Source organism: Ovis canadensis, chromosome 3, assembly GCF_042477335.2.
Source record: "Ovis canadensis isolate MfBH-ARS-UI-01 breed Bighorn chromosome 3, ARS-UI_OviCan_v2, whole genome shotgun sequence".
Classification (NCBI taxonomy): Eukaryota; Metazoa; Chordata; class Mammalia; order Artiodactyla; family Bovidae; genus Ovis; species Ovis canadensis.
This window is the reverse complement of record NC_091247.1, coordinates 193,558,234-193,585,750: the sequence shown is the minus strand read 5'-3', so window position 1 is coordinate 193,585,750 and position 27,517 is coordinate 193,558,234. Positions and strand designations below refer to the sequence as shown.

The 27,517-nt window shown below is 41.9% G+C and overlaps 1 protein-coding gene across 28 annotated transcripts in view; it reads left to right on the top strand.

The window, feature by feature from the left end:
- PPFIBP1 (PPFIA binding protein 1) overlaps positions 1-27,517 on the top strand; it is a 203,192-nt gene that overhangs the window by 19,088 nt on the left and 156,587 nt on the right. For 2 of the 28 annotated variants that reach the window (XM_069585503.1, XM_069585495.1), the window contains exon 1: positions 9,292-9,399. The exons of the other annotated variants lie outside the window; for them this stretch is intronic. The gene's annotated coding sequence lies outside the window, so the exon portion shown is untranslated. Of the gene's footprint in view, positions 1-9,291; positions 9,400-27,517 lie in introns of those variants that run through there. 28 annotated transcript variants of the gene reach the window in all.

Sequence of the window (27,517 nt, the reverse complement as noted above, 5' to 3'; positions counted from 1 at the left end):
TTTAACATTCTGAATCCACCCCTCTGGTGATAAAATACACTGTGCAGGCTCCTGCTTTTCCTCTGACTTCTGCTCCTGAGATATCTCTAATCTCATCCCTGGACCCTAAGCTGCATTAGAGCCTGGATGACAAGGTAGTTCCTTGAGGTTTTCTGGGAGATAGTGCTGTGCCCCCTCGGCAACACAGTAGCAGTAGCTCTTGCTGCCTGCTCAGGCCTGTCTGCCATCTGTTTTCTTGGGGTTACAGTAAAGAGTACAAAGTCATCAGTAATCAGGTCAGCTCTAGGAATTGTTTCTTGTTCCTAAAAGTTTGGAGTTTTGAGGATAAAGGGTTCAGGTCTTACTGTCATACTTACATGTAGGGCCCTTCAGGTAGCTTTAAAGATTTCCTTGGATGTGAGGATATCACGTCTGACATGTGGGGAGGGGTACACTCCAATGGTCAAGGGTGACAACTTCGGCTTGGCACCCCGTGCTTTGGCGTCAGTGTCCAGGGTCACATGATGTTGTGATACACAGATCACTCACCTGGTGATGTTTCACCTCCCTGACTTGTGAAGCTGTGATGCTCCTGGGCTATTCAAACTCCTGTCCCTGTTGACCGCATTGGGCTGGTGTTCAGAAAGCGGCCTGAGCTGGTTATGAAAAATGTATAATTTTTGAACAGAATCACAGGTAGTTTTCAGAGACTGTTCAGCCTTCACAGGACATCTGAGAGAAAATGTCTCTCTGGGACCTGTAACTTCCTTGGCATGATTTAAGAAATGACTTTCTACACTTAGAAAGCAGCTTGTCTTTGGCTGGAAGCACACCAGAAGGTGGGTGCTGAAGGAATTTAGGGGCCAGGAAAAGCAGGTGGTAGGATTGGGCAGAGGACACGCTGACTGGCAGTGTGGAAATGACTGAAGCCCTGAGCGCCCTTATGGGGAGCTCTGGCGCTGGGGGAGCCTCCCCAGTTGTCTTCAGTTGAGGCGAAGGGCTGGACCTGTGTATTCTTGAGTCAGCCAATGGTTGGCAGCTGGCTGCCCCTTCCAGGGGCATTACCTGAGGACCTTCTCTGTGAGCCAGCAGCAGCCAGGGATGGGTACACTTGCCCTAAAAGTGAAATCTGGCTGGAGCACAGTAGTGACCACTACCCTGTCCCAAAGAATCTAACCAACCCTTTAAGAGAGAAATCAACAAAATACGTAGCACCAGATTTCCAGTGGTATGGTAAGTCCTTTTATCTGCAAGTTAGAAAGTTTGATCCCTTAGCAAAACTGAAGGAAGAGGTCATACCCCTTTGTTACTGATAAATCAAACAGATCTCTAGCCTCTCCGAAGTCTGAGACACTTGGATAATATTTATACCTGGTTACGGTGCCAGGGCCAGCTTCTCTACTTGTGAAATGGCTGACCCGCAATTGAGTAATTTTTCCCAAGTGTGAATTATTTTGCATATTTGGAATATTAATTGCAGTTGTTTCTAGGATCTTTAATTCATGGTGAATTTATAGGATCGGTGGGTTACCACCACAAAAAGCAAGTAAGGCACGCAGACTGTGAAAATTAGAACATTCCAGGCGACCCTTGGGATGGAGGGTAGACATGGGAGAGCTTCTGTTGAAATTACCTGATACAGCACTTTAGTCGTGGCTGAGGATGATGATTTAGGAGTCACGTTGCCAAAGGATAAGTTAATGTGCTTTGAAAAAATGAATCAGTTTTCTGGCATTTCCAAAAGCCAGTTGTGCTCAGCAAGCGTCTGAGACTGTCTGGCATGGCTTGTGGTGTGAGTGGGATGAGTAAACAAGGCCAGAGTCAGTCAGTCATAATGTCTTTCCAACTGCAGATCAAGTCATCTGCAAAACTGAACACTGCGTTTTCTTTTAGTAAGTGAAGGTGGTGGTGGGTTCTGCCCTCTCATCATCTCAGCAGTTTGGGTGTGTGTGGATGATCTGGGCCTGGCACCAGCAGAAGTGGTAGAATTTGTGTATCCTGACCCATGGACCTTACTTCCAGTGAATCCAGTTCTAGAGTAGCCCTTGTATTCTTTACTTCAGTCTGCATTATCACCTGTGCTGTGCTAAGTCACTTCAGTCATGTCTGACTCTGTGCAACCCTGTGGACTGTAGCTTGCCACAGTTCTGGAGTAGCCCTTGTATTCTTTACTTCCATTCTGGAGTAGCCCTTGTATTCTTTACTTCAGTCTGCATTATCACCTGTGCTGGGCTAAGTCACTTCAGTCATGTCTGACTCTGTGCAACCCTGTGGACTGTAGCTTGCCACACTTCCTTGTCCATGGCATTCTCCAGGCAAGAATACTGGAGTGGGTTGCCCTGCTCTCCTCCAGGGGAATCTTCCTGACCCAGGGATCAAACCCATGTCTCTTAAGTCTCCTGCATTGGTAGGCGGGTTCTTTACCACTGTTGCCATTTGGGAGGCTCAGTATTATCACCTGGGAACTCTGTAATGACTAGTCATGGGAAATGTTACCAGCCTGTTTCCATTATGGATGGAGTGGAGAAAGAAATAGGTCAGCATCCCTTACTCAGAAACTGAGCAATTCAGCTGCCTTGGCCTTAGCTTCTGTATTAAAAACACACATCTCTGAACCTCTTGGAGGAAGGCAATGATTCGATTGCTGCGTGATTTACTGTCTGGCTAACTTTATTGCGTAGAAATGGTAGACGACATGAGAAGGAAATTAATGCAACATAGCTTTCCAGGTGGCTCAAGTGGTAAAAGAATCCACCTGCCAGTGAAGGAGATGCAAGCAGGAGATGGAGGTTTGATCCCTGGGTTGGCAAGAGCCCCTGGAGGAGGAAATGGCAACCCACTCCAGGATTCTTGCCTGGAGAATTTCATGGACAGAGGAACCTGGTGCACGATGGTCCATAGCGTCACACACAGTTGGACACGACTTAGCGACTGAGCACGCACACAGTGATCTCTGTAGAGGAAGGGCTGAAGGAGAGATTGTGGAACATGGGCACTTGAGGTGTATCTTCCTGAAACCTCCAATTGGAATGATCTTTCCCCCTGTGATCCTTGGTGTGGAGATTTGATAGTGCGAGGAGCACACATCCTACTTGGGGCCAAGGAAAGTTATATGTCTTCCTCTGGCTTCTCCATTTTTCTAAACATGCCTGCACATGTGCCTTTATCATCAACTTTCTGGAAAGTTCAGAAGAGGAATCTCCAGCTGTGGCTTTTCATTGTGACTCACGTCTGCAAAGGGTGAATAAAGAAGAGTTTCTTGACCAAGAAGTGCAGTCCTGCTGAGAGAGAAATAATTGCTGTTTGGAGAGAAACTCTCAAAGAACCCGAAGTTTAAAAAAACAGAAAAGAGGACTTCCCTGGTGGCACAGTGGATAAGAATCTGCCTGTCAGTGCAGGGACACAGGTTCGATCCCTGGTCCGGGAGAATTCCACTTACTGAGGAGCAACGAAGCCTGTGCGCCACAACTGCTAAGCCCAAACTCGGGCGCACGTGCCACAAATACTGAAGCCCGTGTACCTAGAGCCTGTGCTCTGTGACAAGAGGAGCCACCGCAGTGAGAAGCCTGCACACCGCAAGGAAGAGTAGCCCCTGCTCGCCACAACTGGAGGAAGCCCACGTGTAGCAACAAAGACCCAGTGCAACCAAAAATAATAATAAATAAAACTTAAAAAGAGAGAGAGAAAAGAGAAAGATAGAGGAAGCCTATTGAAGAAAGGAAGGACCAGAGGTGAGCTACAGGGTGCTGCTGGGGCTATGGGAAATAAATCTCAAACAAGTGAAATGGAAAAAGTCAAATGTAAAACGTTGCCTGTTAGGGCTGGCTAGAGTCCAGGGCAGAGGCAGCACCACTGGGCTTGGAAATCCACTGAAACTCATTCCACGCAGAACTGCCCCACTCATCTACCCCATCTGCCTCCATCCACCTGGAGCAGGAGGTCTGACATGTTCCTGGGAAGGATACTCTCGGGCTGTTTTGAAGTGAGAACTTTGGGAGAGTCTTGCTTCCTTCTGCAGCCGATGTTCATAACCTCCTCCAGAGAAGGTGTGGTGGTTGAGGACACAGGCTTGGGGACCAGGCGGATTTCTGCCGCTTATTAAGTTGTGACTTAAACACTGGGCCTCAGAAAGCAGGAATGCTGATAAAGTCAGTTATGTTTCATAGAGTTGTTGTGAAGAGTTTAGTGGAGCTTAATGAAGTAAGTGCTCCAAACTATGTAACTGTTATTACTGAAAGAATTATAACTGGATTTGGAAAAAGCACCTCCCTGAAATCTCTGTCCCTACCATACGAACTTTGAACCTGACCTTGGCATCTGCAGGGATTTAAACACTAGCAGAGGCCCTGCGTGGAGCTGGACAGTAATCCAAGGCCCTGGGCGGGTTGTTGAAAGCTTCTGCATGTCCTTGCACAGGGTTCTGGGTGTCCATCCATGGCCCTTCCTGAGGGCTCTTGTTCTTAAAGCCCCTGACCTTTTCTGTAGGCAGTTCCAGCAGGGACATCCAAACACATTAGTTTGGAATGGGTCTGGGTCCTATTTTTAAATTTCCATGGATAATGGGTTGTTCCATTAAATATACGTAAATATTGATTCACCACCTAAACATTTCCTATGTACAGGGCACTGAACCCATAAAGGTACAGAGCAAAATGTATGTCAGGGCTGCCTGTTATATGTTAAGAGGTTGCATGATTATGTTATTTGTGCCTTACTGCAACCCTAAGAGAGGAAGGTAATATCAGTAGTTTTACAGAGATTAAATAACTTGCTTAAGATTGGAGATAATGCCCGCTTTCACTGCATGTAAGACACATTTCAGTTTCAGTGAGGTTAAAATGGGAAAAAGTATATGTTTTTAACTAATGAAATGTAGTAAATAGCAGAGTCTGGATGGTACCCGATTCCTGTCTAATTTCAAATCTTGTGGATTTTTTTTTTTCCCCATCACAGGTAAAAACTTGTCTTATCTGACTGGTAAAGATTTAAAGAAGCACAGAGAAGACAACTAATGTGTTAGTTAGGACTTACAAGGGCAGCAGTACCGTGAGAGTTGGTGTTTATTGACTACTTAGGATGTTGCAATGCTTTTCTGTGCTATAATTCACAAGAGCACTTTAATCTTTACAATCACTTTGAGGTGGATACTGTTACATTCTTTTTTATAAACAAGGAAACTGAGATAAGTACTCTCATCCCCATTTTCACATGAGAAAACTGACCGAGAAAACTTCCTGAGGTCACATACCTCACACTAAAGGTGAATTCTGTAACGTGGTCGTTGAAAGTTCAGATTTATTTACAATCATGACAGATCTGACTAAGGTTCCAGAAGAGTGTGATCTGCCGGAGGAGTGCTCATTATCCTCTGGGAACACTTACCCCAGCCCTGGGTCAGGAAGAATTCTCAAGGGTGTGGCACCTCAGCCAGGATGGGAATGTCCATCTCTCCATTCGCTGCCACAGTGATGCCAAAAATAATCGTGGTTCCCCTAGGTTACAGACCTCAGCCAGTCCCATTTTTCCAAACCTGGCATCAACTAGAAGGAACTGACTTTATTTATAATTTATATCCTCTCCATGTCCAAAGAGCAAGTGACGTAGTTTAAAAGGAACACTGTAAATTAGGAAGTTGTTTGCAAACTAGAAGACTGGCTGCATGGAAGTTCTTGGAGTTCCCCAAATAGGAAAATAAAACCAAAACATTTGATGACATTGTGTAATTTAAGTTACCTGCAGATGACCGGCCAAGTCATCATTTGATAGCTTTCATGTTGAGTCCTGCCTTTTCAGGCCCCGGGAGAACCCTGTCTGTGCTTACCCACCACCAACTGACCAAAGTCTCTGTAGCAACTCAACTAGTGCTTGGCTTTTCATTTTTCTCCTTTTTTTTTTTTATGGAATTAGTGGTTTTTATCTCAAGTTGATGTGTTGCTAAAGAATGTGAAGATTGTGTGCCAAGCTGCCATCTAGAAATAAAGCAGAATATATTTAAATGGATAGATTTTTCTGTCATTTAAAAATAAATTTTGACAGATTCCAGTGCATAAGTAGACAGATATTTAAAGACATTGAAAGTGCCTGTAGAACATGGAGTCCTGAATTCTGATTAGCAAACTGTATTCCAGGTTTGTTTTTTCTCCTCAAGAACCGCGGACCCCTAGTTTCCTTATCTTTAAAACAAGGGAGGTACGTTAGACATCCCCAAACTTTTCAGGCTCTAAAACCTTTTGGTTCAAACATTTCTAATAAGTTCTAACATGGCTTTTGTTTTGATTCACCAGCATGCCTGCCTAAAGCCAATGTTGAATTTGTTCCTTTGTGAATTGTATTGTCAGTGAATTGAAACGGATAGTATGTTTTTAATTCTGATCACCTGTAGACTGCCTTTCAAAGGGAAAGTGTTGTGGACATTTTTCTTCCACATCTTTTGAATAGAGCGACTCATTGTTAATGAAGAGAATTGAGCTGCAGTAGGTTTGGGGGGCGGTTAAGATGCTCCTTTGCTGCAGTAATCCCTGACAGTTGCCCCCAGAGCCAGTGTCTCGCTGGGCTGCCTTGAACTGCGGTCAGGAACACTGATGCTGTGGGTCGGCTTCAAGGAGGGGCAGGAACGGAGAACAACTGTTTGGGTAGCTTTGCCTGAGGTCCAGCTGGGCAATGGCGCCTGGAAGTCAGGATGATGGTGCTGAGGATGGAGAGGAAAATGCATTCATATTCAGCTCACTGGACCAGAGTGTGATTCCAAGTCCATGTCTCACCGGGGAAAGGTTCTTCTCCTTTCCTCCGGTTCAAGGCTGTTTGGTAACACTGAGCATACTGTGGCATGACCCTGGTCACTGCCCTGGGTGGGGGCAGCGCAGAGGGCAATTGAAAATAGAGATGAACTCAGGCGATGCTTCTTCACATTGGTGACTGACAAGTGTGATGGCTTCTGCGGGCCCTCAACAATGCTGCCTCTATCATGGCTTAGCCCAGCTGGGTTGGGGATTGTGCTCACCAGGGCGCTGTTTGAATGCTGTTTTGTGCCCTGCTGTGTTGCGTTTTCCTGTGCCCTTTCTGGCTTACAGATAGCATGCCCCTACTGCTCTCTTAGCTGTCCGGAGGCTGGAGGCCTTTAGCTGCCCTGCTGGATAACCAGCCCATCTGCCATGTACAAGCAGACTTCATAAATTGCCCTGCAGAAGCCAAAGCACCTGGCATATTTTGGGACATGTTGCACAGTGTGTGATGGGAAAGTCCCCGTGCTTGGTGAATTCTCAGTCAGCAGCCTTACGTATTATATGGCTGACTCTCTAGGGATCGTGATTACCTATCGATTGGTGATCTGTGAGTTGAATAGAAAAAAATTCTTGTCTGCAGAGTTTATCTGCAATGATATGATAAAATAAAAGATCCTTAAGAATGCTCCTTGATCACTTTGGGCCTTATACGCAGGGACTCAGCATGCACTGGGGGAGCCATTCACATCACTTATGTCCCTCATCCGATTTCCTTAGTAATTCTGCATATTTTTGAGACCATTTTCGAGTGTCCTCTGTTAGAAGAGGGAGATGGAACTGGCTGTGTGTGCTCAGTCACTCAGTCGTGTCCGACTCTTTGCAACCCCATGAACTGTAGCCGCCAGGCTCCTCTGTCCATGAAATTTTCAGGCAAGAATACTGGAACGGGTTCCCATGCCCTCCTCCAGGGGATCCTCCAGACCCAGGGATCAAACCCGTGTCTCTTGCATCTCCTGCATTGGCAGGCAGATTCTTTCCCTCTGCACTACCTGGGAAGCCAACATCAAATGGTTCTGATCTCTGGTGGCCTCCGCCTGCAGCTGTTTGAAGCAGAGTTTCAGTTCCCACCCAGAGACTGAGGTTGGGCTGAGGCAGTGAGAGCACTGAATCTAACCAATAGACCACCAGGGACCAGTGGTCAGTGACAAGGCCCTGGCCCATCACTGTGTAGAAATGAATTTCCACCTAGAGACAGATTGTAGTGAAACAAGTAAAGTGTTTATTAGGAGGAAAATGAGTACAGTAGGTGTGGATAGACACAGGCAGACTCATAGAGTCATGCCCTCGTGGTTTGAATCACTTTTAGGGGACGTTTCTTCTGGGTTTCCTTTGGCCAGTCATCTTGCTTCACCCGGTTCTAAGTCCGTATTTGGTATAGCTCGGGGTCCTCCCATGTATGCACATAGCTCTTAGCCAAGATGGATTCTAGCCAAGAGATCTATGGGTAGGTTGACATCACTCACTATGAGGTAACACCCCCTCCCTTTTGACCTCCAGGGAGCCTTTCTGTGCATGTGTAGTCAGAAAGATCTCTGTAACTTCAAGAATGAGAAGTATGCGGTCTCTGTCTCTTCTTTGGGCAGTGCCCAGCCTCCTCCATCATCCTGCTTTTATGGAGTTTCTGATGTTACGGGGTTTCTGTCCACAGGAAACGGTTTAGCCTGGGGCCCTTCTATCTCCTGCCTCAGTTCCTACTGTTTTTCTCTCCTCCAGGTCTCCCAAACTGAATAGCTAGGATGCTTTCTGAATTATATGCATTATTTAAATAACTGGAGAGGCAGTTTATAAGTGCCTTGCTAGGTGCGCTGGATAAACCTGCTGTCTTACAAATGAAGGAGGACACAAAAAGGCCACTGTGGGAAATGCCAGTGTTTCAGCAAAGTTTAACTTGATACCAGGGCTGCTGAACAGTCACCATCTGGTTAACACTGAGTGCTTAGATGCGTGTTATGGTGAATGCGTTAAAACTGGCAACTTGTAGACATTAGCTGGCCATCCTGTGGAGGCTCCGGTTGAGCTCTGGAGATAATGCGTGGCCAAGGGAAGACAACGCCAGGGACTTCCCTGGTGGTCCAGTGGTTAGGAATCTGTCTGCTAATGCAGGGGACTCAGGTTTGATCCCTGTTTAGGGAAACTAAGATCCCATGTGCCTTGGAGCCACAAAGCCCTTATGCCTCAACTACTGAACCCCTGTACCACAACTAGGGAGTCCTTGTGCCGCAACAAACACTTCCTACATGATACAACAGAGATCCCAAGTTCTACAACTAAGACCCGAAGCAACATTTTTTTTAAAAAGTCAGTGCTGGTGCTGGTGAGAGAGCTCCACACTGGGACCAACAAAATTGTTTTTAATCAACTATTCCTTACATGTTGCCATTCACCAGTTCTCTCAGCCTCGTGAAGCTGATTGTTTTATTTAAAATGATTGCTTAATGAAAATTTGTATTTTCTTTGGTTAAAAAAAAAAAAAGATGTGCATTAGGAGGAAATGACTTGGAGGTTAGCTCACCACAGTGTTCTTATTCAGCATTTTCACCAGTGTTGGGAATTGTGGTTGAAACATAGCTGGGAGAGACAACTGATGACAGTCAGAATCCAGAAGATAATCTGTACATGACATGGTAAAGTGAAGCTGGTAAGATTTTATTTTTTGAGCTGGTAATATTTTAATTAACAGGGTTATATGTCATGTTGTGATTTTACATCTTAAAAAGTTAAAAGTGGTGTAACTTGGTTTGACAAGCTTCCTGGGGGTTGTTTTTAAGTGCAAAGATGGTGATGCTATGCTAACAGAAAGTTAAAGGAAGGGGACCTCAGGTTCAGCAGGTTTCATGTCCAGTTTCTTGGAGACAGTGGTCCTTTTGTACTCCAGGTCAGAGATCCTAGTGCTGGACTCCATACATCCCATTTTAAGAGGAATGTTGCCAAATCGGAAGGTTTGCTGTGGTGGGATATAGAGACAGTGTGACCAGGGGTCTGGAAATCATGTTCTGTTAGGAGTGGTTTGGCGAACTGGGACTTAATGTCCTAGGAAGTTAAGGGAGACAGGGCTGCTATTATAAAACTTGTCTGCTTGCCAAACAGAAGAGGGAATAGGCTTGTATTGTTTGATCCCCAAGGACAGTCCTAAACGGTCAATGAGGCTGGGTGGGGCAGGCAGACTGACTCAGGGAAGGCAGGCCCTTCCAGTTAACTGAGTAAATCTAGCCCTTTAGAGGAGGTGGTAGGATTCATCCAGATGTAATAGAAAACATTCAGGCTTTGAGTGGGAGCCTGAATGTAGATGTTGGCTCAGGTCCCCTCAACAGTAAGGTTCTATGATTTTTGTAAAATGGCCAGCTCCTGGTTCTTTTCCAAAATTATTTTATTTGGAGAGCTAGCATGGTGGAAGAAAGGCATGGTGGAAGAAAGGTATCGCTTTCCTGTGGCACTGGTTATGGAAAGTACAACTGCTTGTTTCTGATGAGAGCTGAAAAAGCTCTGGAAATTTCTCTAAACATGACTTTTCTTGTTTTTTATTTTCTGCAGATCCTGTTAAGACTATATGTTCCTTATTCCTTTCTTTGGTTTTATGTTTCACTTGAATGGGCTAAATAATAGTGATTGTTATATGCAAAAAAAATGTTGCTACCGGTTTGTCTGTTTGTTTTCCTTCCTGATGTGAAAGCTAAGCCTTGTTTTCCTCTTTTTGGCAGAAAATTGTGCTTTTCTTTAGAGGAAATCATAAATCAGGGTTGAAGGCAAAAAAAATTTTAACCCAACTTTCCCCCTTTCTCTAAGGAGTGACAGTCACTTGGCTATGATACAGCAGTACAAAACAGAATTAAAGCATTAGAGCCTTTTACCTATTACCAAGCTTGTATTTTCATTGGCTTAAATCCTTTTAAGGAATATTGTTTCGGGGGAAAAAAGCCCCTTTTTTATGTTAATGGTCCTGATTCTTTTATCAAATATATTTACTTTTTTAAGCATGCTGGATACCATTTTACATAATATTATGAATAAGTTAAATCATGGTCTTATGGTTGAAAGAGGCTATGCATTGGAAAGAAATTCCAATTATTCATTTGTCAATGTTATTCTTTCATTCACTGTTTAAAACTTAAATTTGAGACAAGTTGAATTATGAGAAATGAATACAGAATATTTTGACATTAAGAACTATCCTACTGAAATAAAACTACTTCCTGAGTACATCTGTTGCTTTTGGAGTATATTTTGGTATAATAACATACCAGTTTTGAGTCATCTTGTTGTGGTTGATATCCTGGTTCCAAGATCTGCTTGGAGAAATTAAAAGTTTGATGCAGGTTTTGGTTTTCTACATGCCTAAATGTAAGAATTCTGACATACAGGTGACTTCACTTTCACTTTTTTACTTTCATGCATTGGAGAAGGAAATGGCAACCCACTCCAGTGTTCTTGCCCGGAGAATCCCAGGGATGGAGGAGCCTGGTGGGCTGCCGTCTATAGGGTCACACAGAGTCGGACACAACTGAAGCAACTTAGCTGCAGCAGCAGCATGGCCATTAACATTCATTTCTGTATTTAAATGAAAAAGATATTGAAAGAAAGAGACTTGAGTCTTTATTCTTTATTCTTTACCAGTGATAACATTATCATAGAATGAAAACCCTGTTTGGGGATATCCTCGCACAGAGGCTGTCATAGTAATACCCTTAATTGATAAAAGGCTAGGTGCTGTGGGCTTAGCTTACATTACTAGTTATACAGATTTGTGAAAGCTTTGATTTGAGGTTAAGTTTACAGGAGGTTGGGAAGATCCCCTGGAGAAGGAAATGGCAACCCACTCCAGTATTCTTGCCTGGAGAATCCCATGGATGGAGGAGCCCGGTGGGCTACAGTCCATGGGGTCGCAGAGTCGGACACGACTGAGCGACTTCACTTCACTTACGGGAGGTAGGAATGCAAAATGGAATCTCATGTTTATTGTTTCTTTCTCCTGAGACTCTGGAATGTTGTCCGCAATAGGACTGTTGTCATTTACTGAAGAAACAGGAAATGTCTGTTGTGCTTTGCTGTTGGCAGTCTGGATTTGTCTTGATTCAGAAGAGTTTTCTTCTTGTAGGCTGCTTTCAGGTAAACTCAGCCCTGACGTCCACCACTGACCAGGAGAAGGTACATTGGAAGAATGGCTCGCAGAATTGCTCATAAATCATCTAACTTCTCACTTGGAATTATTGGAGGCTAATAAATTAATCTACATAGGTCTGCAGTTCTAAGATTATTTTACATTTGCTCAGGCATAATATTTGGAGGAAGGGGGAAAGGGATTAAGAATCTCGAAATTTCAAAGACCTCCCTTTTACGAGTCCCCCTGAGCAACAACAACCAAAAAACCACTTTGAGACAAGGCTTACTGACTTGTCCAGGTGACCTTAGATTTTAATTTCAAAATCTGAAATTGCATTAAGTTCTCTCATTTGATAATTCCCTGCTTTGGGCTGCATATCTATTTCTTGGGGGGAACAAAAGAGAGTCTGCTTTATAATCTCTTAATAGCTTGAGTTATTTTTAAATTAATAAAGGAAAAAAATTTTCTCCTGATGAACTTTTTGTATCAAAATAAAGTTTTCAGAAGTAACATCATGGTGATAATACTTACTTTTCCATAAGAAAAGGGAATAATCTGAAAAAACTGAAATGTGTAGATTTTTATCAAGTACCTAAAAAGTTTGTAGAATGATAGTCCATATCGACGTTTACATGGCTGTATTTACCACCTACAAGAGCTCTGTCTTTTCCATATCAGTTTCTATACTCATGTTATTTTTACAGATTGGTCAGTTCATAAAAAGTTTCCGACACTGTAGATATACTTTGTCTAAGTGCTAAATACCTCCATAATAGTTTTATATGTGAAATGAGTAATGTAGATTAACTGGGGACAAACCTGAAACTACTAGGATGTGACCTGCTTTCTTATATTTTCAAGTATTCAGAGAAGTTATAGATTTCTTATAGATTTCTAAATAGTTTTCTCTAAATTAGTTTGTTTTCTGGTAATTCTGGATGCTAAGAATCACTCAATTCTTTAAAGGATCTATCTTCATTTGAAGTTTTATTTCTTTATTTCTTGGAGTCATTTTGTTGCTTCAACAAAGCCCCACCATTCTCCATGTGACTTTGAGTAGTTGTCTACACTTCATACAGTAGTAATGAGTGAGTATGTTTGAGTGGAAGTTGGCTCTCAAAATATTTGGGGATAAAATTATTAGGCATTTTATATTTTACCAATGCTTTATTAGCATGTTCACATATGCTGTTTCTCATACTTTTGCCCTTTCCCTAAAGAATTTCCCAATCTTTCCAAGGTTATTTGGTGTTTAGAGCCTGTAATTGATTTTAAATGAAAAGGGCTACTTCCAGAAATAAGATCATCCACCCAAGAACTGAGAGTGCTTATTTTTGTTTTATCTTTCTAGAATGGAAGCAGTTCAGAAAAGTAGGAATATGTGTAATTATATAAGATATTTTATATTGTATATCACACACACTATCCTATGTGAGTCAAGAAATGTTGCTGCTGCTGCTGCTGCTAAGTTGCTTCAGTCGTGTCCGACTCTGTGCGACCCCAGAGATGGCAGCCCACCAGGCTCCCCAGTCACTGGGATTCTCCAGGCAAGAACACTGGAGTGGGTTGCCGTTTCCTTCTCCAGTGCATGAAAGTGAAAAGTGGAAGTGAAGTCACTCAGTCGTATCTGACTCCTAGCGACCCTATGAACTGCATCCTACCAGGCTCCTCCATCCATGGGATTTTCCAGGCAAGAGTACTGGAGTGGGTTGCCATTGCCTTCTCCGCAAGAAATGTTAGGTTGGTGCAAAAGTAATTGTAGTTTTGCATTGTTGAACTTTGCTATTTGATATTGGAATACATTCTTAAATGTGGTTATGTTATACATCATTTTAATGCACATTTCTTGCTTTATGTTTTTTTTTGGTAATGAATTTATTTTAGACTAGAGAAATTCTGATGTTAGACAAAAAGCAAATTTGAGTGATTTTTTTTTACTAGAGTTCAAATGGGTCGTAAAGCAGCAGAGATAACTTGCAACATCAACGACATATTGGCCCAGGAACTGCTAGTGAACGTACAGTGCAGTGGTGGGTCAAGGAGTTTTGCAAAGGAGACAAGAGCCTTAAAGATGAGGAGCCTGGTGGCTGACTATTGGAAGTTGACAGTGACCAATGGAGAGCCATCACTGAAGCTGATTTTAAAACTGCACGAGAAGTTGCCTAAGAGCTCAGTGGTGACCATTCTATGGTCATTCAGCATTTGAAGCTGGTTGGAAAGGTGAAAAATCTCCGTAAGTAGGTGCCTCATGAGCTGACCGAAAATAAAAAAATAATTGTCATTTCGAAGTGTTGTCTTTTATGCTATGCAACCATGAACCATTTCTTGATTGTGTTGTGACCCGAGATGAAACATGGATTTTATACAACAGTGACAATCAGCAACAACCAGCTCAGTCATTGGATCAAGAAGAAGCTCCAAAGCACTTCCCGAACCCAAACTTGCACTAAAAAAAAGTCATGTCATTGTTTACTGGTCTGCTGCCTGTCTGATCCACTGTAGGTTTCTGAATCCCAGTGAAACCATTACATCTGAGAAGTATGCTCAGCAAATCAGTGAGATGCACTGAAAACTGCATCTCTAGCAGCTGGCATTGATCAACAGAAAAGACCCAATTCTTCTCCACAATGCCTGACCACATGTCACACAACCAACACTTCAAAAGTTGAATGAATTGGGCTACGATGTTTTGCCTCATCTGCCACAGTCATCTAACCTCTCGACAACTGACTACCACTTCTTCAAGCATATTTACTTTTTGCAGGGAAAATGCTTCTACAACCAGCAGGAGACAGAAAATGCTTTCCAAGTGTTCATTGAATCCTAAAGCATGGATTTTTACACTACAGGAATAAACAAACTTATTTTTCATTGGCAAAAGTGTGTTGATTGTAATGGTCTCTCTTTTGACTGATAAAGATGTGTTTGAGCCAACCAATCCATCCTAAAGGAAATCAGTCCTAAATATTCATTGGAAGGACTGATGCTGAAGCTGAAACTCCAATACTTTTTGGCCACCTGATGCGAAGAACTGACTCATTTGAAAAGACCCTGATGCTGGGAAAGATTGAAGGTGGGAGGAGAAGGGGACGACAGAGGATGAGATGGTTGGATGGCATCACTGACTCAATGGACGTGAGTTTGAGTAGGCTCCGGGAGTTGGTGATGGACAGGGAGGCCTGGCGTGCTGCAGTCCATGGGGTCACAAAGAGACAGACATGACTCAGCAATTGAACTGAACTGAGCCTAGTTATAATGATTTAAAATTCATGATATGAAACTACAATTGCTTTTTCATCAACCTAATATCTTACTCATTTCTTGAGGGCATTTGGGGAAAATAGTTTCAGTATATACTGCTCCTCCTGCCTCTCACCTCCACATGAAAACCACCTACACATAAACACAAACATGGTACTTAAGCTTGAGTACGACTTTTAAATTGTATGTGTGTCTCTTCTCAAAATAATCATAAAGGACCATGTGTAGAGGGCACTGTACTATGTCAACTAAGAAATTACATTATTGCCAAGTTTTATTAGCATCACTGGAGGTAACAAGGTTAAAGGTACTTACCTTACCTAAACTTGCCATTAACTTCTTTCGCAGAATATAACTCATAGCCACCATAATGATTTTTTAAGCATCACAAGTATATATGAAAGTCTCATCAGTGCTGAGTAATAGTAATGGCTTTGTATTAGCTTATTTTTTTTTTAATCTTTAAAGAAAAAAAAAAAAAAACCTTTTCAACCATAAGATTTTCTCATTCTTCCTGAGGTTAGAGGAATGTGATGGTTCAAGGGGGAAAAAAAGCCAAGCCAGTAACACAGTACCAGAACTCTCTGTTATTTTACAATTGGATCATAGGGATACCTATGGTATTTGAGAACCTAATTATAGTTATACCTCATGGTGTAATTATAAGCTCCTTTCCTTCCAGACACGAAAATTAAATGGTGAAATTTCTGTGCACATACCCAGCACCCATGTGAAACAAACCCTGCTATTTCCCTACATGAAAAATAAATGTAATTGGGCCAAGTTGACATTTAGAGAGGACACACAGACTAGGAGATGGTAAAGTTGTTTATTCCTCCCCCTCAGAAAACAAAACAGTATAATTGTCATTTAAACTAGAATGTTGAATGCAACTAGCTGAGACTTTTCTTAATGATAAAGTCTTTGTAATAATGTTCTTCATCTGTGGAGAGAATTTGTGTTGACAGCTAAAAATTACACATGGGAAACTTGACACATCTGAATGTTTTCAAAATTTGCACCCAGAAATTGGTCCTCTTGTAGAATATATTATTGCATTTAATTATTTGAAAATTAAAGCTTTTTCTTCTTAACCTGCAGTCAGTATTCCTGCATTTTAAATATAAATTTTAAATGTAAATATGAATTATTGGCTGTCTCAGATCTTGACAGAAAAATGAAGACTAAAGGAATAAAGGATTACAGATTGGCCTGAGAGCTGAGTTTACAAAACCTCAGGAATGAATTAAATTTGAAATAAGTTCATTTGTTTCTGTGGTTTAGATTTGGCCTCCTTTGCCGCAGAGCCTCATGGATTCTCTCAGTTTGGGTTTTGGAAATTAAGTTGAGCTGGACTTGTGTTATCTCTTGGATTGCACTGGTGTTCAGAGGGAGACGCCAGGAGGAAGCCCAGGTTAGGTTGACATATCGCCTGCATCCCACGCACGCTACAGATGACAGGCACGTTTTAGCTGTTCCATACATAAAACAGACCTGGCTGAATCTGTGCTGGGCGGTGATACTAACAGATATAGGGCCCCAGGGACTCTTACTGTGTACTCAGTACTGTGCGAGTGCTTTCCTTCCATCAGAACAGCCAGAAGAGGTGGGTATTATTACTTAAAATTTAAGCTAAGTGGACTAATGTTTAATGCACATTGGGTAAATCGAATGTGGACTCGAAGTGAGGAAACCAAATTTAGCTCTCTTGATCCAGAACACGGGAGCCTAACCACTGTCCCCAAAGCAGTGCTGATCGTTCACTTCTGTCCACTTGAAAACTAACTTGACATTCTACATACCAAACCTTTTCTTTTGAATAATAAGTAAAACGGGGAAACAAAAGTTCCTAAGTTATCATCCCATTATGAAGAGGTAATTATTTCTAGATTGAGGCATCCCTGGTGGCTCAGAAGGTAAGGAAAAAATCTACCTGTAATACAGAAGACCTGGGTTTGATTACTGGGCCAGCAAGATTCCCTGGAGAGGGAATGGCTACCCACTCCAGTATTCTTGTCTAGGAAATCCTATGGACAGGGGAACCTGGTGAGCTATATTATATAGTCCATGGTGTCACAAAGAGTAGGATATGACTGAGTGACTAACACTTTCACACTTAGTATTTTTGAGTTTCAGCTCTTTTAAAATGCCATTTATATAGTTTATTTATTTGGCTTTACCAAGTCTTAGTTGTGGCATCCTGGATCTTTAGTTTCAGCATGCAACCTCTTAGTTGCTACATGTGGGATCTCGTTCCCTGATCAGGGATTGAACCTGGGTCTCCTGCATTGGGAACACGGAGTCTTGCCACTGAACCACCAGGGGAGTCCCTTCAGTTCTTTATTTATGGATAAACTATATCTTTTTTCTTGTATGCAGAATCCTCTGATGCCTTCTCATTTCCAAAGTCTTTAAAATGCCACAGAAGTCCTGGCCTTCTCTGACCCCTGCCCCTTCTCCTTCCCTCCTGGTTTACTTGGTTGCAGCCACAATTGCTTCCTCTCTGCTTCTTTAGTTCTTCTGCCCCAGGACACCTGGACTTGCTGTTCCCTCGGCTTACTCTGCAAGCTTACCCCCAGAGAACCACATGGCTCACTCATTTCCTTCAGAGCTGTGTTCTGATGTCACCATATCAGAGTCACCTTCCCTGACCAGCTCACAGAATAACAACCCTCCTCTGTGAGTTCCTTGTTTCCTTACGCTGCTTTTTTCCCTCCATGGTATTATCACTGTCTCTTATATTTTCACTTGTTTATTTGTATATTTGCTGTTTCTAGGCAGGACTTTGTTTTGTTTATTGCTATATCCATAGCAACTAGACACATGTTTAGCACACAAGTGGTTCAATATTTATTGTATAAGATAAATGGAAAGGGTGTGACTGTGCTCACATGCGTGTGCATACATGTATGTGCACAGTCTTATACATGGTGTTTTGTAGCCTCCTTAATATGTTAGGGCTAGTATTCCATTGTATGACTATTTTGTAATTTTCAAAATTATTAGGTCATAACTTTCCTTCCAAGGAGTAGGCGTCTTTTAAATTCATGGCTGCAGTCACCATCTGCAGTGATTTTAGAGCCCCCCAAAATAAAGTCAGCCACTGTTTCCACTGTTTCCCCATCTATTTCCCATGAAGTGATGGGACCAGATGCCAAGATCTTCGTTTTCTGAATGTTGAGCTTTAAGCCAACTTTTTCACTCTCTTCTTTCACTTTCATCAAGAGGCTCTTTAGTTCTTCTTCACTTTCTGTCATAAGGGTGGTGTCATCTGCATATCTCAGGTTATTGATATTTCTGTTGGCAGTCTTGATTCTGGCTTGCATAGTTTTGTTGATTATGAAGATGGTTATGATAATAATTTAGTAGAGTTATTTTCAGGTTTAATTGAAATAACTCAAGAGCAGTGCCAGTTTATTATTATACACTGATAAATCCAGGTAGATTGGATTACTTGTGTCATCATCTTTTTTTAACCTCAGAATATAAATGAGTATGGTAGGCATAATCCTAAAGGTGTCCTCCCAGGATTTCTGTCATTTGGTTGTTCAGTCAGCACTAATCCAAGTACAGCTGTGAAGGAATAGCATGCTGTAAGGTAGGGAGAGAAGCCTCAATTGTCTAGGTGGTGGAATTCAGCATTAAATAATTTTCTTGTTGAAGTATATTTATTTTACAATGTTGTGTTAGTTTCAGGTGTATAGCAAAGTGATGCAGTTATACATATGTTAATATATATTCTTCTTCAGATTCTTTTCCGTAATAGGTTATTATAATATATTGAGTGTAGTTACCTCTGCTATTTCTTTTTGTAAAGAAGTTCTTTTGTTTCATTTTTTAAAGATTCCACTTACAAGTGCTATCACATGATAGTTTATCTTTCTCTGACTTACTTCACTTAGTGTGGTAATCTCTAGGGCCATACATGTTGCAAATAACATTATTTCATTCTTTTTTATGGCTCAGTAGTATTCCATTTGTGTATGTCCCCTGTCTTCTTTATCCATCATCTGTCAGTGGACATTTATGTTGCTTCCATGTCTTGACTTGTAACTAGTGCAGCTGCGAACATGGGGTGTATGTATCTTTTTGAATTAGTGTTTTTGTCTTTTCTGAAGATATACGCAGGAGTGGGATTGCTGGATCATGTGATAGCTCTGTTTTTAGTTTTTTATGGAATCTTCATACTGTTCTACATAGTAGTTACAGCAGTTTACATTCCAGGTGGGCAAACTTTAATTACTTAAGCCTTTAAAAACAGAAGACTCAGAGAGATGGGAGAAGGCAATGGCACCCCACTCCAGTACTGTTGCCTGGAAAATCCTATGGACGGGGGAGCCTGGTAGGCTGCAGTCCATGGGGTCGCTAAGAGTCTGATACGACTGAGCGACCTCACTTTTACTTTTCACTTTCATGCATTGGAGAAGGAAATGGCAACCCACTCCAGTGTTCTTGCCTGGAGAATCCCAGGGATGGGGAAGCCTGGTAGGCTGCCGTCTATGGGGTCGCACAGAGTCAGACACGACTGAAGTAACTTAGCAGCAGCGGCAGAGAGATGGGGCAGAAGGAAGGAGGCAGGAGGAGAGGCGAGGCAGGAAGGCAGCTGAGAGGGACCTGACCCGCCATTGCTGACTTTGTATGAGGCACCGAGCCAAGTGGTCTCTAGAAGTTGAGAACAATCCCTGGCCCATAGCCAGGAAGGAAATGGGGATCTCACTCCTACAACCACAGAATGAATTCTACCCACACTCTGAATGAGCTCATCCACAGAGATTCCAGAGAGGAGCACAGCCTTGCCGCTATCATGATTCTGCCTGTGAACCCTGGGGTAGACACCCAGCTGAGCCACGCTGTGCCCTGACTTCTGATCCACAGAAACTGTGAGATGACAGATAGGTGGTGTTTCAGGCTGAATTTGTGGTCATTTGCTGTGGCAGCAGTAGAAAACGAGCATTGTGAGTTTGAGAAATAAGGCCAGTATTGGAAGGAGGTTTGGCCACTGCTGCTATAATCTTTAGCTGTAGCATTTCTGAATGAACATTGCCTCAGCGTTTTCTCCTTCGAGAGGTTTATCTGCTGGAAAGCCTGGGAAATTCATGGAATCAGTGAGTGCATCTTTTCCTCATGATCAATGCTCAAGATAGAAGGACACGCCATGCGTTCTAATCATCTGTCCTTTTTTTGTCAGCTTTTTCATTGTGTTACTTTCTCATGACCAGTGTACTGTGTGTGCTTGGATTAAAGTTTAAAGTCTACAGTTGATGCCCACCTTTTCAGAAAGAAAGTTTTGGCTTCTGGCTGAAATTTGGAAAATGGACCTTGGGATTATTCCTGGAGATCATCTGAAATTCCTGGATTTTGTAATACCTTTATTTACTTAGCTCTCCTTTTTTCCATGTCCATTACCTTTCTTTGTCCACCCTCAATATTTTCAATCACTTTTTGAAAGTTATTGAGTTTGGGTCTATAAGAAGAGAAAAGAACTTGAATTTTGTGGATCACTGGGCCCTTCTGACTTCGCTCCGCAGCTTTGGGACTCTGTGTCTGGCAGCCCTTAGAATGCGTGATTCTTATTCATCCTTCAATATAATCATGTGTTAGTTCATGCCTGGGCCTTAGGGGCAGCTCTTGGCAGTTAAATCCTTACGTGTCATATCTTAGTCTTTTTAATAACATGCATGCAAAAATATTTTTACAGATGATTATTTTCATCCATGTAATACTGATTTCTGTCAGCTTTATTTTTACCTTAATTCTTAAAACTCTTAAGTTACAAAAGTATTATGCGCTCATTGTAATGCAAATAATATCATAGTATTAAAAAATTGAAACTGTTCCCTATTCTTTTTTTCCACTCTAGACCCCTTCCAAATCCTCTGTAATTAACACAATTAAAGATTGTTTGAATATCCTCGTAGACATATGCAACATTCATACACACAGATAATGCAAATCCAGAATTTTTTATTAACTTACAGAAACACTGTCATACTGTTGGTTTTCTTGGAAGCTCCCTTTTTTCCTTCTCCAATGTGTCATGAAACATCTTTCCATGTTTATATACAGTTGACTGTTGAACAACATGGGTTTGAACTGCACAGGTCCACTTACACAGGAACCACAGGAACTTTTTTCACTAAATATGTACCACACTGTTTACATGATCCCCTGTTGACAGAATCCTTGGATGCAGAACCACAGATCCCAAGGGCTGAATGTGAGTTATATGCAGATTTTTAAATGTGCAGGGAATTGGTGCCCCTAACCTTCCCACCTCCATGTTGCTCAAGAGTCAACTGTATATAGAGCTCTCTCAGGTCTGATAATGACTGTACAGTGTCCTATGGGAGAAGGAAATGGCAACCCACTCCAGTATTCCTCCCTGGTGAATCCCAGGGACAGGGGAGCCTTGTGGGCTACAGAATGTGGGGTTGCAGAGTCAGACATAATTGAGTGTGCACATGCGTGTGTGCACGTGCACACACCGTGTTCTATTGGATGTGTGTGTGTGTGTGTGTCGCTCAGTCATGTCCAACTCTTTGTGACCCCATGGACTGTAGCCCGCCAGGCTCCTCTGTCCATGGGATTCTTCAGCTATTGGACATACAAGCTGTATTTTTTATATTTATGTGGTTTCTAATTATTCATTACCTCTGAAGTGTTGCCATGGGCATTTAGATACCTAGGTCATTTTTTTTTGTAGAGTCTTATGGTTGGAGTTGAAAGCTAGTAAGGTATGTGTATTTAAAGTGTTGATAGATACTGCTAAGCTTTCTTTCAATAAGGTGTATTGATTTACACTCCTCCCCATGATTTAGTAGACTCTTTGAAGGACACCTAAGAAACTTGGTAGTAGTAGATTTTAAGAGGAGGAACTGGTGTCTAGGGTATAGGAGAGGGATGAAAACTTAACTTTTTAAAAAAAGTTTTCTTCATTTTTGGCTGCGTTGGGGCTTAGTTGCAGCACACAGGCTTAGTTGCTCCACAGCGTGTGGGCTCTTAGTTCACCAACCAGGAACTGAACTCACGTCCTCTATTCTGGAAGGTAGATTCTTAACCATTGGTCACCAGGGAAGTCCTGAGACTTAATTTTTAGAACAGGTTCTTTCGTACCTTTAAATGTTGTGCTTTGGGCATGCATTATCTCTTCAGAGAAAAACAGCAGTGGCCACACCGTTGCATTTCCTCTGGTCCCACACCTTACAGGTATTCTGCCTCACCAGTCTCTTTAGTAATATTTGAAATAAAAGATCTCATTTAAATGTATATTTCTTTGATGATTAGAAAGGTTGATTTAGTTTCATTTTACTGAATTTTAATTAAAATTGTTTTAAGTAAGGAATACATTCTCACCATAAGAGCAAATAACCCAAACATTGAAGATAAAGCCTTAATCGCCCATCCCTGCCCCTTCGTGGTGCTGCCATGCTTGCTGTTCCCAGCAGAGCTGCTAGGCTGCCAGTTGGGGTGTAACTTTGTAGGATTAGTCTCTGCATTTAATATGTCATTTTGTTTTGTGTGTGTTTCTTTTCAACATACAGGTACTTAGGGAATATGTAGACTCCGCAGACTGAGGCACCAGGCCAGCAGGTGTGAGCACTGACTGGGTCCCTTCCCTCTATACGTGCATGTGCTGTAGGGGACACCAAGAACTTACTGAACTTCAAACTTTTGATCTTCTTTCTTCTCGAAAACTTGAGATAATGTATACAGTCCTCTGCATATAAGAACAAAGAATGAGTGTATTTTTATCTCCAAAATCATATTTGGAAGGAAGTCAAGTGTGTAGTTGAAAAGCCATTGACATTCACATGGCTCATTTCACAAAAATATAATTCTTTGAACTTAATTTATCATTGGTTAGCAAGCTTGGTTATATTTTCACTTTTTCTAGGAGTTGAATAGCAAGGAGAAGATGTGCTAATAAATTTTTGCAGAACTAACTTTTCCCTTTTGTACTAATCATACTAGTTTTTACTTTCCTCCCAAAGTCTCCCATTTCTTCCACTTAACCTTTGATGTGTGGTCTGTCCTCTAATATTTTTATACAGATGATAACTTTCAAGTTCCTGCCCGAAGAGTTCCAGGACGACTCTTTTTATCTTGCCTTCCAGGTGTCCTCCATTCCCCCTCCCTCCTCCTAATCCACTCTTTGTTCCCACAATGTGTCCTCTGCACTCTCCCAGGACACCAACCCCTTTGGACTCTCCATCAAGGGCAGGTCTTCTCACTGAGGTCCCCCCATCACCCCAGGACCCTTGTCCTCCTGTCCTCTGCTGCAGCTGTCCTGAGGTCTCTGCTTTCAGGCTGTAGGGCACTGCCAGGCAACATGATGAATCCCTGCTCTCTTTAGTGGACCAACAGACAACAACTCTTTGGTTATTCATCTCCTGTTTGACTTCCTAACCCATTTCCTTCGATGACTATTACAATGGCTTTTCACAGTTTTCAAGTCTCAGTCTAGCGTCCTCACTCTCTAAGGATGACATCATCTCCTTTTTTTAATTGAAAGGATGTAGGTCAGGGATCACAGACTCAACTGCCCAGAGAGGCCTTCTGAATTACTGAAATGAAAGAGGAGATGGGCAGGTGACAGCCACATTAGTTGTCCTGTGGAAGCCTGACCTGGTGTCGCCAATCTTTCTCTTTTTTCTAGAAAAGTCAAGAGTCTGGTTTTCTAGGTGAAATCTCTACAGTTTAAGTCATAGTCTTTTGAAACTCTTTGGAGGACGACAGAGCACATCTGACAGCTGGTCGTCTTTACTTTCAAGCTTCATTTTCTTTCTCTGCCTTAACATATTTCGGTCTTTTCATTTGCCTCTTTTTTTTTTTTTTTTGTCTCCAGGGTCACTTGTTTTCTTTCTTGAGTATTCAGTTGTTTCCTCACCATCACCTTTTTTTTTCTTTTCAAAAAATAAAAGCTTTTTGTATTATATTAGAATATAGCTGATTAACAATGTTGTGATAGTTTCAGGTGGACATCCAGAGGGACTCAGCCATATATATACATGTATCCATTCTCCCCCGAGCTCCCCTCCCATCCAGGCTGGCACATAACATTGAGCAGAATTCCATGTGCTGTACAGTCTGTCTTTGTTGGTTATCTGTTTTAAAGATAGCTGTGTGCACATGATCATCCCCAACTCCCTGACTATCCCTTTCCCCATCCTTCCCCCTGGCAGCCATAAGTTCATTCTCCAGGTCTGAGTCTGTTTTTGTTTTGTCTGTACATTTGTGTCATTTCTTTTTTGATTCCATGTATAACTCCATATCACCTCTGATCTGCATAAGGACCTTCAGAAGGTCCCCGTTCCGGAAGAACAAATAATTCTTCAGTGTTCTTGTCTATATCCCGTCTTTTCTTTCTTCTTTTTGAGTTTGTTGAACAAGTGGTAACATTCATTGCTTTTACCTCCTCACTCACTCCTTTAACCTCTCCCATCTGTCCGTTGTCTTCACAACTCCTCTGAAGCTCTTTCATTCTTTGAATTCAACCATCTGTAGTAACCTGCGTATTCTTCTCTAAACAATACTTCTTCATCTGTTTTCACTAGCCTGCCTTACATATTACCTCTCTGAGGTTTTCTCACTGGCCCACTCTCGACACTTCTCCTGTTGGTTCTGGTAGCCCACAGTTTGTAATATGCCAGTCCATCAGATTCAACACATTCCAATAGGATTTATTATATCACTTCTCTCCCACCCCCAGCTCTTTGAACTGATTTCTATCAGTATTAATGGCACCGCTATTTTCACTAGACATTTAGGTTCAAAACTTTGCTGCTATGTTTGAGTTCTCCTCCATCTCTTCTCTCATGTTATGTTAATATTTTCTCCATATATAATATAACTGATATTTGTGTCTTCTTTTCTTTTACTTGACTAAATTAGGATAGAGGTGGTCTTCTCCTGCCTTGGCACATCCATGTTAATTTATATAAAATGAAACTCTGACCATGCCACTCACTGGCTGAGGAAACCTCTGTTTTTTGCCAAATCTAGTCCAGTCTTTTGACTACCACTTGTCAAAGGCTTTTAGAATCTAGCCACCTCTCTCACTGCCCTTTTACTCCATCCAATCGGAACACTGCCATTCTCTGACCCCCACCAGACTCTTGTTTTCTCTGAAATTCTGTCTCTTTGTTTCTTCTACTCCTTTCTGTGGTCTATTAAACTTCTACACATTGTGTAAACTTTCATCCTATCCATCATCTCTTTTTTAAAAAGTGCCCCCCATAACTACCCTTAACTCTGAGTTACTTGCCCCACCTAATTTTTCCCCAACCATTTTATCTGCCCCTCTCATGTTATATTACATTATGGATAATTAGTATACCTCTCTTCCCTCCTGCTCCTGCTGCTAAGTCAGTGCAGTTGTGTCCGACTCTTAGCAACCCCACGGACTGCAGCCTACTGCTCCTCCATCCATGGGATTTTCCAGGCAACAATGGAGTGGGGTGCCATTGCCTTCTCCACATCCCTCCTGATGGATTATAAACTTCTTTTAAAGACTGTGCTTTTAAGGTTTCACTCCCTGCAGCACGTAGCCCAGTGGTAGGTACTGAATATATATTTTAAATGAGAACTTTAGGGTTATTACTAATTAAAACATAGACCATTGAATGCCCCCCTCCCCACTGAAATTCAGCAAATAATTCGTGAAGTGTCTGTGCTAAATAAACATCATGCTTGACACATGATAGGCTCTTTGTGAAAGTAAACAGAAGTTGCTGCGCCTCACTTGAATGCTTCCTAGACGGGCAAGTAGATTAGTTCTGTAGTTGTTCAAGGAGAGCTGATTCTGCCTACTGTTTGCAAAATATGGAAGATACTTTATCACACAGCAGGGGTAGTTTTTGTTCAGAAGTGCTGTTTAAACAGAAATTGGCAAGAACTCAACGATTTAGAGTAGTCACTTAGTTGGAGAAGAAAAGAGGGGACACTTTAAGGTTGAGCTTTAATTTTGAGGAGGAGACTTTCACTTTTAAGTAGAGGTAATCATGATTTAAAAAGGATAGTAATGACAGCTTTGTTTGTTTGTTTGAGAGCTTACTGTGTGCTGGCGTCTTTTTCTCAATGAACTCAGAGAATCTCCCACAGTAGTTGTGAAGTTGTGCATGCATGCATGCTCAGTCGTTTTTGACTCTTTAGTGACCCCATGGCCTGCAGCCCACTAGCCTCCTCTGTCCCTGGGATTTTTCCAGGCAAGGATACTGGAGTGTGTTGCCATTTCCTCCTCCAGGGGATCTTTCCCTCCCAGGGATCAAACCCACATGTCCCACCTTGGCAGGCAGATTCTACTGAGCCACCTGGGAAGCCCAGTTGTAAGGCATTATCTCCATTTCACAGATAGGACCCTGAAGCACAGAAAAGTAAGCTGGTTAAAGGCCACACAGCTGGAGAGTGGTAGAGCTGGGGTTCAGCCCAACGGCCTGTTCTAGAGCCGTGCAACCCCAGCCCCTGTCCACTTCATGCTGGTTTTCTTCATTGTACCATGTGATACCTGTATCTACCTAATTATCAACAAAGGTCAGGAAAATATTAACCAACTTGAATATTTAAAGTGAACTAGATAATGTTAAAATTGAACTTGGGAATGCAGTGAGACTGTGGGACACTCTACAGGACAAATAACCCAGTTTCTTCAATAAATAACTTGTCGGGAGAAAGAACAGAGATGAAGGAGGAAACCTATAGATTAAAAATTCTTAGGAAACTTCATAGAAAATGTCTGTATGCACCTTCCCTCAATTTTGTTACAAAACCTACAGTGGCTCTTAAAAAGTAGTCTTTAAAAAAATGTGCACCTCCCCAAATTCTTAACAAACCTATCAACCAACCACCATGGTGGACTCTGAGGAGTTCCTAATGTAAACAAAGAAATAGTCTTTTAAAATACAACTTCTTTGAGACAGTTGAAAATATGATTAACTGGAAATGTGGTGGTATTGAAATAGAAATTCCTCTTCCTAACAATAAAAAGTATTGCTAATTTGGGAGGATATGATAATAGTTTTATAGTTATATTATATTTTAGAGATGCATTAATATCCATGGACGAAATGTTAGAATTTCTGGGATTTGCTTCAAGGTAATGTGAAATTATGAACTTGCAGATGTTCAAGCTGATTTTAGAAAAGGCAGATCAAATTGCCAACATCTGCTGGATCATCGAAAAAGCAAGAGAGTTTCAGAAAAAACATCTATTTCTGCTTTATTGACTATGCCAAAGCCTTTGACTGTGTGGATCACAATGAACTGTGGAAAATTCTTCAAGAGATGGGAATACCAGACCACCTGACCTGCCTCTTGAGAAACCTATATGCAGGTCAGGAAGCAACACTTAGAACTGGACATGGAACAACAGACTGGTTTCAAATAGGAAAAGGAGTACGTC